The sequence below is a fragment of the Homalodisca vitripennis genome, unplaced genomic scaffold (genome assembly GCF_021130785.1).
Source record: "Homalodisca vitripennis isolate AUS2020 unplaced genomic scaffold, UT_GWSS_2.1 ScUCBcl_2200;HRSCAF=6717, whole genome shotgun sequence".
Lineage (NCBI taxonomy): Eukaryota > Metazoa > Arthropoda > Insecta > Hemiptera > Cicadellidae > Homalodisca > Homalodisca vitripennis.
The window spans coordinates 2,309-18,066 of NW_025778303.1; the positions used below are offsets into that span (position 1 = coordinate 2,309).

A 15,758-nucleotide genomic window follows, 5' to 3' on the forward strand; every position below is an offset into this window, starting at 1 on the left:
AACATATTCAAGGATAGCCTGACCCGGTGCTAGACTGTCCTTCACTATCCCGAGCTTAAATTTACTGGCTATCTAACCATAGGTCGGATAGTACAGTTCAAGAGATCTAGAGGGCACACATCGAAAGACAAAATTTTGGTTTGGGAAATTTCCAACAAGAAAGGTCCAGTCACTTTATTGTCCGTATCGGGGGGCGGTGAGCTAACGGTGTTAACCGCAAAAATGCCCTCAAGTCACAAATTGTTATTTACGAATCCGAAAAAGGTTAATCTATGAAAAAGGTTTTCAATTGCGGTGTTTGAAAGGGGATCCCTTGTCATTTACTTTAATGTGCCAGGGACTTAAACACCAAGGTCCACACGGAAATTCCGGCCTTATCCCCGTAATTTGACAAGCGTTTTACTTGTGGGGGGGGGGCCTGGGCGGCCGATAAGGCGAGTGAGTTATAGATATAAGTAGTTGAAACATATAGGTAAAAAATCGAAACTACACTCCAATATTTTATTACGACAATCAGCTAAAAATTAGATTTTACACACCTTTACAAAAATACTAATTTTTCAATGGACGTTTCGATTGACGTTACAGTGTTTTTGGATTCCTGCACTTTCCGTAGGTTCATAGACAATTGATTTTTGTTTAAATTTTTTTAAAACTTGTTTTTCGAGCTAGATACCTGTATCTTAAGTAACCTAGACCGACTTTCCCTATAATTATCTAGATTCTAAAAATTTCTGGTCTACAACTAAATATTTTATTCAAACATAATTTTATTTACAGATGAATCAAACTGTAACCCCGCTGTTTTCTAATACCGAGTCTCTACCCTGGGAACTGAAGTTTCCCACAACTCTTTCAAGACTTTTTTCTCTTCCTCCGTTTTATTGATTAGACAACATACCAATCTCCATACTCCCCTCTTGGAATTCGTGGAGCCTATGTGCACAAATCAAGGTCTTTTAAACTTCTCATAACACAAGTACGGTGTTTAGGTAAAATAAAAACAGGTTAAAGTTGTGTATAGTTATTAATACAGGTCAATCAAGAATTTCTAATTTATTTTTTCTAGTTCTCTATGATCTAGACTGTAATATACAACAACGAATATCCAGGCGTATATGCACATTTACTTTGTTGTTATTGGTGCTCAAGGGATTAGATTGCTCCTTCGTCATCATTACGAGGTCAAGACACCAACGCTATATTTTACAATTAGATTTTTCGTATAAATATGATTGACTTACACAGTTTTGGAAAGTATCTACACGTTTAGTCTCAGGCCTAAAAAGTTGTATGTACAAGGTCAAGCAGGAAAAAACTCAAAATTAATAAGCTTGTGAATAACATAATAAATATTTGTCTACTAAAATATTTCATTTATAAACTTTTCAGATTTCTTCTTTTTTAGTTTAATCGTAAATGGTATTAAGAGCACACAAAATGGCGCTAAAGGGGAATATTCAATCTAAATGACAGGTCAGATTTGTTATGTTTTTCTACCGAGGACTTACAATTCTACTTCGTCACTATTTACAACTGCAGGCACAACGGGATTTATAATTTACATTTTTTCATATTAAACAGTGATTGATCTTTAAAGTTTGTAAGGTACAATTTAATTACATCTATGTTAACACGTGAAATTTTTAACTTAAGCGTCCCTTTAAAGCGCAAGAATTATCTCCACACGGGCCTAAATCTTAGTACACCGAATTCCGGGCTTATTCCCCGAATTTGGTCCAACACCCAAATGGGGGGCCTGGGGGCGTTAGCCCCCAGCGAGCCGAAGGCGAGTATTAGAAACTATATAATCATTTCGTATTAAAACCGCAGGTAATAACTTTGGGAAGTAATATTCTGTGTGAAAAACACGTCAACTTTCTCAGAATAACTTGACAGGCTTCTCTTTGAATACAAGTCTTCATTTGTTAATCATGTACATGTTAAGATTACTAAGGGTGGTGGAGAGGACTGACCTTTGTATAACGTGAGGTAAAAGGACCACCATTCCTATAAGACTGACCTACAATCTATGTTTAATGTATCTAGATAAGCCCCCCGCGCAGGGGACTTCCAGGAATACTGCCAGTGCGGGCGGTATTTCACGGCCCGCACACGGCGAGGTATTGGTTTAAGTTTTCAATAAGCAATTAATCGCACCTCAGAATGAACTTCATTGGTTACGATATTGCCACTGCGCAAAGTTACCGTTCATGAACTCAGAGCTGTTGAATTAGGTGTATATAAACAAACGTCGTTTTGACAATACTGAGAGTTGAAAAACTTTCTGCATATAGGAATTAACTAATTTTAAAACTACCATAAACATGATAAAATCTTAGTTGATTATGCTGTTTAGTAAATATATGTACAAAATAAAGTACAACCTGAGTGTCATTTGCTTTTTAAGAAAAATATTACATAAAAGGTGAGATAATTTCATGAAAGTGTTACTATTTGGTTTTACCCGTGCCTGCCACCTTATGGTTGTGGGTGGTGATCCAGAACTCAGCACATGACACAGGTCACACCCATTAAAGCGCTAACTACCGGTGAATCTGGTACATCTACAGGCATACATCTTTCCCTTCCAAATATATGTACTTTGAAGTATAGCAGACAGATTTCATACAGTTGTCCTATTTAAGATTGTACTGTAAAAATTGTAAAAATGGGGGTGCTAAATCGGACGCAAGTGGCCGTCCCCCCATTTCCATGTCACTGAATAAGCAATCTCCCTTAGAATAGTGTGGGGGTGGGGGGTAGTAATTCATCGCCACCTTAACCACGTCCATGTCCTGCATTTAGTACCCCTCGATTCTTTTTTTTCAATTTTTATTGTCCACTGGCTCGCAGCTTTCTCTTTTGCTTTTTATCTTTTTTTTAATCTTATATTCCTTCACGCTATTGTAAATATTCCTTAGCTACTATGTCCAAGAAAGTCCACAATTATTGGTTCCTTACATCAATATCTTACACAATTTTGATTATTAAATTGGATTTTAGTACCAATTCCTTTAAAAGAATATCCTCAATACTCTATAGATATCATGGTAGTTAGCTGCACATAACAGGTTCATCTTTTGTTCTCTAAAATCATATATTTTCAGTTTTCATTTGACACTGAGATCTTTACATATTTTAGATAGATCTTTAGTTATTATTTGCGGATCTCTTGTCATCCAAGTAAACTCACCAGTTAACACAGTTTATTAGGTCACATAGGCACAAATTATTTCTTTTTGTGCAAACAGTTTTCAAATACAAGATTACCTTCAACAATGCTCGTGATTAACAACTAAATTATTAAACAGACAATCAATTTGTCACTAATCGTCTTATTTCGTGGACGCAGGGATGCCCATCCCCCCCAACAGGCTATGGCGCATTCCCTCCCCCAAAACATTTACCATTCACTGGGGGGTGTATAAAATTATAACAGTATAATTATTGTACAATTTTTTTAAATAAATCATGTAAATAAACAACACAATATGCTATACAAAATAATAAATCAATGTAACAGTACTATAATTTAAAATGTCAAAATGGCTAGAGGGTGTTTTCAACAAAGGTAACTAACTTTGATGAACTTAACCCTTGATTATACCCTTGATGGCCTTTGTAAAGCAGCTCAGTTTTTTTTCCTGTTCTCCAACTGATGAAATGCCAAATTTGTTCTATGATCTCACTGTTTGGAATTGATTGTAAAATATCCTTTTCGGATGCCAAAACCCAACATAATCAGACAACCAGGTATCACCCATACTGCTGCTCAATGCTATTTTTTAAAACCGATTTTTTATGTTTGCTCATTGCTCTTTCAGCCCTGAGCAATTTGTTGCTCTTGCAGAGTGAGAATTACATCTGATAGTTCAAATGAATGTAAAATTCATGGAAACCCATGCAGATATGTTTACAATAAACAGCGGATAGGGTCCCTTATAAAATGCCCTTCTTTGATCCATTGATCAAGATAATCGTTGCTTTTGCAATTGTTCTTGTTACAATCCAATGTGTTTCATCAGAGAGAATTTTGGGTTTCCCAACTTCAACTTCCTTCATTGGTTTAGTCTTGCATATGTTGTATTTATCATCTTCTTGAAGAAAGGACATCTGACAGGTCAAATATTTTGATAGCTGCCTTTGTATAACTGGCTGGAAAAACATCAAACTCCTCACAAAGTTTCTCGGTACTCACAATCCCATAGTAACCACACAGGTCACTGACAATGTTCTGGGTTTAGGGTGTCGTCCCCAATGTTTAGCAGCTTTTCGTGAGAAAATGAGTCATTTGCTATACAAAATTTAAATCGATCCTTTTCACGGAAAAACGGATCATGTAGTTGTGTGATCATCGGAATTCAAGCACTTTAAAAGAAGACCGTTACTGGTCCTCCGAGTTTTGCCATAGGATTCTAATTAATTAATATTCATCAATGGCAAAGTTCGTCTATGAATTTTCTTTTTATCTCTTTCGGATTGTCGTTTTGTTTGAAGTTTTCTGGGAGATTGGTGTTCATGAGGAAAAATGATTGAATACTCGCCCACCATTTTTGTCCCCATCCCTCGTCGGTTTCTCATAGATTGGAGTTTAGAATATAGTTTTCAGGGACAACCACTCGTCGTGAATCATTCCTAGTCACATAATCTTTAGACTGTAAACAAACAGATCACTGGTGACAGAATTTTGACATAGTTTCGGGTCCAGCAATGATTATAGCTGCAGCAAGATTCATAAATCAAAATAGTGCTTTCAGAAAAGTCCCTTTTGCTGATGTTCTTGAGTACCGTTTCAAGATTGAGTGTTATCAGATATGTCTTTCCAGGGTTTCTATTAGGACATCATAGCAAAGTTATAACGGTTTTTTACGGGGCAATCGTTTTTGACTTGACCACCTTGTCGTATTAGACTACTTTTTCAAACCGCATTTTTTTCTAGCCTTGACATGGACCTTTTTCCTAACTTCCTCTAGAACGAAAATATGATGTCTTTTATGTCCAGACATGAAATTGTACAGTTCTTGCCAGAGTTGGAGAACATGTCCCTCATTTGTGGGCACATATTCCATTGATTTTCCGATCAACTAAGGCAAATTCTTATCGCGAACAGAACCACCAAATGTAAGAATGCTTTAGGGCATTCCTTGAGGACAAATGATTTGACCCACACTAAAGTGGAACCCACGCGTGGTTTCCCGCACCACCATCCATGCCTCTGCCCAATCATACCATTCTTATCAAATCCAATTTCCTGGAGAGTTTTTTAATAGCTCAATTGATAAGTTTTTGCCCAGTTGTGTCTCCGCTAGTAAAAACGTTAACAAGGCCGCTCTTCTGGCCATTCACATTTCTCTTTGAATTTCTCCCGAATGTTATCTCTGTGATCGGACATATCGAATTAGCAACTGTTGTGTGCATTCCTTCTTGGTAACATCTTGTGTGGAGTCAAGAATTATAGAATACGTATTCAGTTTTTGCATTAACATGATCCACAAGTTCCTTGAAAACAACAATTCTATTTCCTGAAGAATTTTATTAAATCATAAATGTTTCTGTAACTCAGAAAATTAGAACCAAGTTTTAGTTTTAATTTTCTTTTGAACTTATCAAAGGCTATCTCCCAAATAAACTCTTTCTTGTGCGTCTGGGTTTAATACTTAAGCAATAACAATCGTAAATAAATTTACTAGTTTATTGTTTTGTTCCGTTTAGGTAGGAGAGGTACTCATTTAAATTATTTCGAAAAGTCCAACATTCCTCCTCCCTCTCCCTCTTCCCCCGGTCAGATCTCCCCGGGTTCAGGATACCGACAAGACAGTCCATATGATTAACCGAACCGATAGAAAACCTCACGGTGATGACTGAGACTAAATTTTATCATTTAAAGCTCAGTCAAATCCAGTATTCAACTCTTTTTTTTGGATATCCATTGCAATCTAATCTAAACCCAATTTGAGAAGAAATCATGGATTCTTTCGATTTTTCCATGAAGTTTTAATATCTCGATCCCCTCACTCTATGATACCCCGTCCAACCCTTATAACCTGTGGTACCCCCCAAAATTGTTTCTTTCTGATGGCAACAGCAAAATATCAAACAATGCAAAAACAAAAAAAAAAATTTACAATTACAGCATCAGAATGTCCTACTGTAAACAAAGAGAACCACTTCTGTCCTATCTTTGGTTGGTTCCCATTAGGTTTCAAAAGATTTTTTTTAACTTTTGGGTGATTGAATTTTTCTACCGTAGATGAGGAAGGGAAATAAATCTAACTTATACTTATGGTCTTTTTTTTTTTTTTTTTTTTGCGATTTTCCAGTCCAAGACTTTGAGTGCTTATCGTTAATTTAGCTTCAGCAGACAGTCTTTTTGTTTTGCATAAAATCGCTCGATATGTATGGATCGATTTTAGGAGAAATTGGAAGTTCGGGTTCAAAAGTAATAGGTTCAAGCGTAATCTTCTCTGTGGGTAATTGTTGTTCACCTCTACTAATTATTGTCTAAAAACTCTCGTCTTCTTTCTTTCTTTTCTTTCTTCTGGTGTCTGACATTGGCCGAGGCTAGTTTTACCATGGAGGTGACAGTTGGAAAGTATCAATTTTCTTTGTAATCGTTGAACAAGTATTATAGGGCGTATATTTAGATCCATTCTCCTCTTATGGCTGACACTGCAGTCTTCAAGCTTGCTTCCGTCGTTGCGGTCTTGGAACAGCTGATGTTTCCAGAATGTGGGATTGTCTTCTAGCCGCAGGCAGGCAACCACCAATCCGGAAATATAGAGAAATGCCTTCACTGTAAAACTTTTACTATCAGATAATCTGCTAGTCCAAAAATTTTAGTAAATATCTATAAACCCTTTTTTTCAAAGTACAGATTAATTAGAACTGTTTTTGAGTTTATTATCAATAATTATGCCACATTCTGGCTAACACTGAACAAGAGAATAAACGAACACACATAAAGCCCATAAATATTTTTAGAAGAAAAACGCCATCTTTTGTCCTCAGTGCACCCTTCTCCAAAAATTGGTTAATATCATACATAAATGGTGGTAAAAATATATTATGACAAATAATTTTTTTTTAACATATAGCAACTCCTTGCTACAATACAAAGAGTGTTAATAGGGGTTTGGAAGGGAACAAAGCAAAAATTCTTTAAGCTGTTAACAACAACAAGTAAGAAACGATCTTTGATATTTTAATTATCAAAAACGTACTATAGACACAATACGGACTTCATTACATTATTAAACTAAATTGTATTTGAATTTTTTATTTTCATTTAGATAACTTTTGCTTATAACGGTATTGGACCAAATACTACTTTAATATTTGGCTGATAGTATGGTTTGTGTAAATGTAAAATGCCTAATATTTAGGGGACATATATTTAGCTTGTCACCATTTACAGTGCAGTGCCTCATCTCTTCTAATACATTATAATATTTTGCAGGAGGTTCCCAAACTTTTTTTGGCCCACGGGTGGGGGGGGAATCCCTTTGAGTACAGACATGGACTTTGGTCGGCGGCACGCTCAGTATAAATTGTTATTCCGTTTTGCATTGGCACTTGGCATAGTGTTATGTGCCTACATTACAATAAATTAAATTTGTAGGAAATAAAAAATGTTTAATTGTATTATTTTGGTAAATTATACTTTTAGCGTAGCCATTGTTAATAAGGGGTTTGTTAATTGACTGTTTATTTAACAACAACACGCAGGATTTACCTTGTATACTTATAGAACGGTAAAAAAATATCATTAAAACACAGCAAGAAGGTATTGGATTGTACTTGGATTTTATTGCAAAAAAAAATTGTTTAATGAATAATAACTTAAACACGAACCCATAAGAAAAACATGACTCGCCTATTATAAGAAAAATTATATAATAGAAATGAAATGATAACTTGATAAAATGTTATAACATAAATAACAAAGTCCATAAGTTAAATATGTTTTTTCCAATGGGACGGATGCGCCTTGTTTGTCTCTTTTATAAAGCTCATTGTACCTGGGTTGTAAATATTTTGATATATGCAACCCGAATTTCCTTATTCAATGTTTAAGCTTTGCTGATCTATAACTTGGATTTTTATCACTGCACAGACAGCGGAAAAAAAAATAAAATCCACATCATCGCGAAAGTGTAAAGAACTTTGCAAAATGGAATAACTGCAGTAAATCAAGTAACGCAAAGCCTTTTTGCTCAAGTCAGTAGGAAATTCGTTTTTTAATACCATTCCACAATACTCAAACAGGGATTGGGTACTCGGAAATTTTTGATTTTCAAAGAGAAGTCCGTTGAAAAAGAGTTCAATTAGCTGTTTCTGGCTTCTTCATTGGCTGAAAGTTTTCAGTGCATTTCACAGGTTTGGAAAAGGGTCGTTTACCGGCCACTGCTTGGCGCTTTGATTTGATCTTTTGGCAGTGTAGTCTTCAAAATAACCTTTGTAACTTCTAGACAAGTGCTGATGTCAACATTGTTTATTCATTTCTCTCTTTCAGAGTAAGATCGTTTTCTTTAAGAAACTGATTCAAAGTTGAAAACATCGAACAATCTCGCATGTTCTTCATAACTTTTTTTTCCCAAAGCATAAGTTTCTTCTTAGAATAGCCTTCAACTTTTACTTGGTCAATTTGAAAAATATCCGTATTGTTCCCCTGCAAAGACTTATTTAAGAATGTTTACAAACGTTCAAAAATATCTGTCAGGAACGCCAGTTTTAAGGGAGAAAACTTTCATCAATAAACATATCAGCAAGAGCATCACAGAGTCTTCACTCAGACAAATGTGGAATTCTCTTGCCTCAGCTCAAACAATCTTATGCAGAGAATTGCCCAGAGATAGCCATCGAGCCACTGCTATAGTACCAAAAGCGACGAGTGTGATGAGACGCCTGTGTCATCACATAGTTTAGTAAAACACCGGGCTTTCATTGGTCTTGTTTTTGATAAAAATTTATTACTTGGATCACGGTTTTCATAACTGCACTTAACTCTGAACTGAAACTTTGCTCGCTGCCAGTGCTTCTCGGTGTATAAATACAGTAGTGTCCAAACAGCGGTTTGGGGCTTTTTCCCCCCGAATGCTGAGATTGCAGTCCTTGGTAGTGGCCTGACATTGACCGGCCAAACAACATCAGTACCCACACCCCAACACAAGTCTTCCCAGTTAAATATCATTCTCCGCCATAAAATTGTTAACAATATCAAAACAATACTCTTTACCAGAGGTGCCTCCTTCAAATTTCCTTATCAAAACGAACAAATCCTTCTATCAACTGGTTTTTCATTCCATCATACCTAGACGATAGCAAATTTAAATTAGCGTCTTTGTGGCACTGTCAGTAGCCTCGTCTAATTGAATTCCGAACTCTTTAACCTCCTCAAACTATTTATAAGCCGGTTGGTAATGTCCTCCAGATATGTCATCAATTCCTCCTGCTTATTGTATTGTTTGACAGAGGAAATTTTTAAGAAGGCAGCTTCCCTGCATCCTCGGCCAATCCCATTAATCTTAGCCGATGTCTCAACGGCAGCTGGTTAAAATAAGCATCTTCCGCAATTGTGTGAGGCTTTTTGCATTTTGCAATGTGATATGCCAACTTTGAAATGAAGCTAAAATGTGCATCGCTGTTAGACTTTGGAATGTTTAGAAAAAAAGAAGACCTTTTGTTTTACCTGCCCTCAGTTTTCTTTCTTATAAAGAACTCTCTTGGTTTCCCTATTCAAATTTGAGTGGCACAGTTTCTAAATGCCTCCGTTTTAGTTTACTAGGGCAGCTATAGATTTCGACTGATAAAAACCTTCATGCAAACAAACCACATTGCGGGCGCTTCCTCTTCAATTATTAAATTTCAATACAAAGAAAAACGCAAAATCTTAAATACCTTAATCGTCATAGTTTTCTGCTAATTTTGGTTTACGGCTTTTCACCTCAGCTGCCTCGGGCAACGCTCTTTGCAGAAGTTGACGCGGAATCACTACTTTGTTTACTCCTTCCTTGTTCAGTTTTTATCTTGGAAGATAAGGAATCTTTTCATTTTAAACGAACAATATAGATAACCAACACTAAATAAACTGAACAAAACAACAACTTCACTACTCTTGATTATTTACTTCACTTGTGGCGACTGTCACACTGTGTAAAACATAAAACTCGCAACTCTAAAATTCTAAAAAACATAACCTCAACAGAAGCTAGACCTGCAAGTAGTAGTAAAAGCAGACTGGTCCGCCGGGAACGTACGAAACGGATTTCCGAAAATACACGAAGGTAGTTCACCGTTGCCTAGCAAACGAGTTCCAAGAAACAGAAATGACGTAACCGAGATGTAAAAATGTCTCTGTTGTCTGGACCTTGCCTAGTTGTTTTGTTTGTGCAAACCGGCCGGCTGGGCCCAGTAAGTAAAGGTTCGGCAGGGAGGGAAGACTCCAGTAATCAAAGTAAACTACATCCAAAGCCGCGCGCACAGACTGGGTCCGCACTGGTATTGTAGTATGAATGACGTTTAGACTCTTTGGTAGACATACGGCGGCGCCCACCTAGCACTAGCTCGCGTGCGCCCCGCGGGGCGCCGCGGCGCACACTTATGGGAAACTCTGTGAATATTTTACTTGCATTTTTAAGTTTTTTAATAATTTTTTAGTTCTTCTTTTATAAGCTTTGTTCCTTTTCTACAGCCCTTTCCAATTGCCTTAATTAATTGTACTTAGAAAGGTTTTAATGTTTTTGAAAAGCTTTAGGAGTGAGTCATTAATAGAGCATAGCCTGATATGTGTTTACTCCCTGCTTATAAAATTGAACAAAACTAAGATTAATGGACATTTTGTTACTATTATATTGCGGTTAAACCTTTTCAATAGCCGCATGATTGCGCAGCAAGTTGAATGGTTTAAAGGTTCGTCGTTCCCATAGTTAAATGTAGAACGTTCTCCACGTCACAATGTAGGGTTATCCAAGGTCCATCACCTTCTTTCTTCCTCTGTTATTTTATATTTTATATCAATATTGTTTTTGGATAAAACCTTATAGAGGTGTTTCTTTTTACAGTGTTTCTTAGCCACGCACTGTGTGATGGCGGTGCACCCTTAATTGCACATTTAGTTTCCAAACACTTATATTTGACTGCCCGTTTTTTTAATTTACGAGAGGCATTATTTTAATTCTATCAAAACAAATACAAGTTATAGTTAGCACAGAAATACAGTTAAGCCTACTTAAATACTAAACTCGTATAACAAAAACGAAAACAGAAACGGCACACACGTCACATTCAAGTGGGTCACTTCGTTCGTTAAAAAGGACAACTAATTATTGTGCTGTGTTTGAGGATTATGTTTTCACACACTACCAACACTACACTTGAAAAGACATATGCGTGACCTGACTGGAGCACTGGGGGGCGGTGCTGAAGGGATGAGGTGCGTGGACTTCCCCGTTGCACAAACGTCCTTGGCAAGGCGGGGCGGGGTCTGGTTGTTCTAAAAATAGAACTACTGCATTCCGCCTCGTTAGAATTGCAAAGTTAATTTGCTTTTATTTATTTTTTTTGCCTCTCATCACCGGTTTTAATTTATTAAAAACTTTACTGCAACAAGCTTGTATAATTTTTTTTTTAACTTTGTAAAATAAACGTATTCCGAAACCCGCTTTTTTAAAGTTCCCCCCAAAATTTTTCATTCCCCCCAAATTTTTATTTCAAGAAGAAATCGAAGGATGCTGTCTCAGCACCACCTGAAATAAGCACACCTTTATATACTCCCGACCCCTAAACCATGGTAGAGCATCATTAGTTCGTAAACTCCGGCAATAACAAATCGTCTTACTAGCTTGCTCCATACTACCGGACAAAACGAACAACATTTTGCGCTCACCTTAAAGGGACATCATGGGCTCATGACGCCCTTGAGGCTAGTAAAAAGCGCTCGGAAGAGCAAGTGATGTGAGAAACCCAACGGGAAACTAAGCAACCGTTAACCCTCTCTACAGTTGAGAACCCAGTAAGACAAAGGGTGCTCGATTCCTGATTTACACTTCCGGCCTCGCCTTCAAGAGGTCAAGACAACCAGCTACTCTACGAGAGAGGGACGCTTCGTAATCCGTTCCTCAGATGCACTACGTTTCCGGCTAATGAGATTTACTCACCCAGAAGAAGAGGTCATTCTACAGCGACTGGACCTTCAGAGAGTAAGCATTGTCAATTATACTAGGTATGGTTTAAAAGTATGCTTCGTATTGTCCTAAAGGTTATTCAAGCACAAACGCTAATTGTGTGTGCAGCATCTGCAGGATTATCCCTACCCCCTCGTCGGTGGTATCATTTCAGGTGTGTGAGGACAGCATTCTTCGAATTCTTCATTAAATAAAACATTGGGGGTACATCAAACAACAATTTTTTCCCCCCCCCCAAAGACCCAAAAACTCCCCCCCCTACTTGTTTTTAAATTACACTACACCCAACCCTACACAACCCCCCCACCCCACCCTCCAACAACCCCCCCACCCCCCCACAACTAACCACCAACCCCCCCCCCCCCCCCCCCCCCCCCCCCCCCCCCCCCCCCCGTTTGGTTTTTTTTTCTTTTTTCTTTATTTTTTTTACTTTTTTCTTTTTTTTTTTTTTTTCTTTTTTTGTTTCATCCCAAAATACCCACCCGTTTTTGTTCTTTTTTTTGCTTTTTTTGTCCACGCCTAAGGGGCGATTATTCAGGGCATGGACACAGTCAAGGGCGCTAAATTATCCCCTATCCCCCCGATTTCAAGGGGCGGTGGTGTTTATTTAGCGCACAGGGCCACGGGTCAAGACACTGAATTATGCACCCCTCAGTTTCAATAATTTTCCAGTTATTTAATACATCAAAAAAAACTAATGTATTTAATGTTGCAACATACACAGCAGACCAAAAGCTTTTAATACCAATGTTACAAAAGGATAATCGGGGTTTACAATATTTTCCATTAGTATATGTAAAAAAAAAAAATAAATCACATCGTTTTCCGAAGATTGCAGTATTCTAATTAATACACTGTATAAAAAGAATTTGCACATTGTATGTCTTGGAATTTATTAGTTTATATATCATTTTTTATTTCTCAGAAATTATGTCAGTATATCCTCTGTATTTTCATCATATTTTAAGCTTACGTTTGTCTGGTTCCTAGTGATTAATTTATTTTTTAATATGCAGCAACTTAAAATGTTAATTCTTATGTTATTTTATAAAGGTAGTATAAATAATACGTGTCAATTGCCACGATAGTTGGTTTAGTTGCAATATGATTCAATATCGGAAAGCATAGGATCATAATAAAAAAATTTAAAATATTCGGTAGAGTGTGAAGGTGTAATTTATTTGACCAGCCTTTGTACAAGAAACTATTCTTTATGTTTAACAATTCGTATAATTATTTTACACGCTAAACAGTAACATGTAGGATTATAAACTAATTTTGTGACAAGCATAAGGTCCAGCCTGTTGCTCTCGAGGCAGTCCTATTCCCTAAAACACGTCCGATAGGGCTGTATTTTCTAAAAAACCTTTCCTATGCATTTAAATAAACTCTACATTACGGTGAATTTAGTTTGTAAAAGCCCCAATTGAACTAAACATTTGTTAGGTTTCATGGTGTTATTTTTAGATAGAGATGCCTGGTAACAATTAAGGGATAAACAGACTCTTCCGTTATTGCATTTGAGTTGCTTGTCATGGAAATAATGAAATTAGTGAACAATTAATATGTCTGTTAAATATTTTAGTTGTTTAATACGGAGCATTTCGACAAATAATCTTTGTATTGAAAAAAAACTGATTGCACAAAAAGAAATTAATTTGGTGCCACTATGTGGGGTGCGACCTATAAACATGTGTTAACTGGTGAGTTTTAACTTGGATGGTACAAGAGATGTCCGTCAAAAAAATAACTAAAAGATCTATCTAAAATAATTGTAAAAGATCTCAGGTGTCAAAATGAAATTGGACAATAATATATTTTCTGAGACAAAAGAAGGGGTAAACTGTATGCTTCAGCAACTAGCCCATGTATAGTTGTATTGAGGGATTTTGCTTTTAAAAAAATGATGTATTAGTAGATATAAATTCCGCATAATTTTAATAAACTAAATTGTGAAGTTAATGCATGGATAAGGAAACCAATCATTGGATTCTTGGACATAGTAGCAAGGAATATTTACACAAGTAGCGGAGAGGGAAATATAAGAGTAAAAAAGATAAAAGCGCAAAGTAGAAAGCAGCGACGCCAGTGGTACAAATTTGAAAAAAGAATCGGAGGGGGTATCCTAAGATCTCCAGGACATGGGCGTAGTTAATGGGCGATGAATTTTTGATGAAACTAAACTACCCCCCCCCCCCACACAACTATTCTAAGGGATTGGCTTATTCAGGGACATGGAGAACGGCCATTGCGCCGATTTGTAGCACCCCCTTATCACGTTCACGGACGAAGCGAGGGGAATGCTATGTCCAGGGGGTGCCTAGAATCATGTGCGCTCTGGATATCGGTGGTACGTGATTAGGCTCGACAGTGATCGTGGACCGTATGACTCGTGGCGACTTTATTTGTTAGTTAGTAACAGACAATATTATTAAGGTAAGAAATTACAGTAGTAGATCGTTTATTTTATTCGTTCTCATAGAGTCAATACAACTTTTTTATGAAATAAAAATATTATGGTTTATGTTAAGAGTAATTGTGATTATTTAAACTGTGTTACTAATCCAGATTTTCAAATTAATCCATGTACATGAAATGAACTTGTAAGTCTTTATGCAAATAAAACGTGTTTCTAAGCTTCTAAGAATGAAGTTCGTCCTTAATAATATAGTTTGTAACTAGTATTGTAGCTATTAAACGTGTTGCTCAATATAGTTTAAAATGTGAAATATGATTTATAAAATAAAGGCCATACTTTTAAAATTATTGAAATTAAAAATGAATAGTTAATACACAAAAATGGTAGGCATATACCTATAAGAATGTGCCTTATCACTACATTTTATAAATCACATTTCAGATTGTACATACATGCCGAAGCAAGAATCTCTATTTTACAAGTCAATAACTCATCATATATCTAAAAAGTCACCTCGCGGAGTAGCAGATAAAATCGCAGTTATTTTAAAGTAGCAGTAGCACAAGTAAGCCAATTACTACGTGTAAAATACGAGTAATGTCCAGTCCTCTAAAAGTGAAGTGATTTTACTTTTTAATTGATTCATTTTAAATCTATAAGCCCCCGGAGGGACTTCCAGAGATTCCCAGTGCGGGCGGTATTTCACGCCCCCACGGCGGTGTATTGGTTTAAGTTTTCAAAAAGCAATAATCGCACCTCAGATGAACTTCATTGGTTACGATATTGCCACTGCGCAAAGTTACCTTAATGACAGAGCTGTTGAATAGTGTATATAAACAAACGTCGTTTGACAACTGAGAGTGAAAACATTTTACAAATAGAATTAACTATGTATGATGACTTAAAACTTAAAATCTGAGTTGAAAACATACTGTTTTAAATATATAAGTAATGTACAAATGAGTTTTAGTGTTTTATAACAAAATATAATAACAGATTATATTTTCATTGTAATATTACTATTATGTTTTACCCGTGCTGCCACCTTGTGGTGCTCAACAGAGACATAACAAAAGTCGCACCATTAGCGCTACTGCCGGTGAACCCGTAAATCACTGGGAGGACTCTGCTACATGATCAAAATTATACGGGTA

At 36.5% G+C, this 15,758-nt stretch overlaps 1 non-coding gene and 1 pseudogene across 1 annotated transcript; both read right to left on the reverse strand.

Moving 5' to 3' along the window:
• Nucleotides 1–2,055: 2,055 nt before the first annotated feature.
• On the reverse strand, nt 2,056–2,206 carry LOC124371873 (annotated as a pseudogene).
• A 13,058-nt stretch (nt 2,207–15,264) lies between these two features.
• LOC124371872 lies at nt 15,265–15,405 on the reverse strand. The gene has a single exon (XR_006923285.1). It is a non-coding gene; the product is annotated as a U4 spliceosomal RNA (small nuclear RNA).
• Nucleotides 15,406–15,758: the final 353 nt, after the last annotated feature.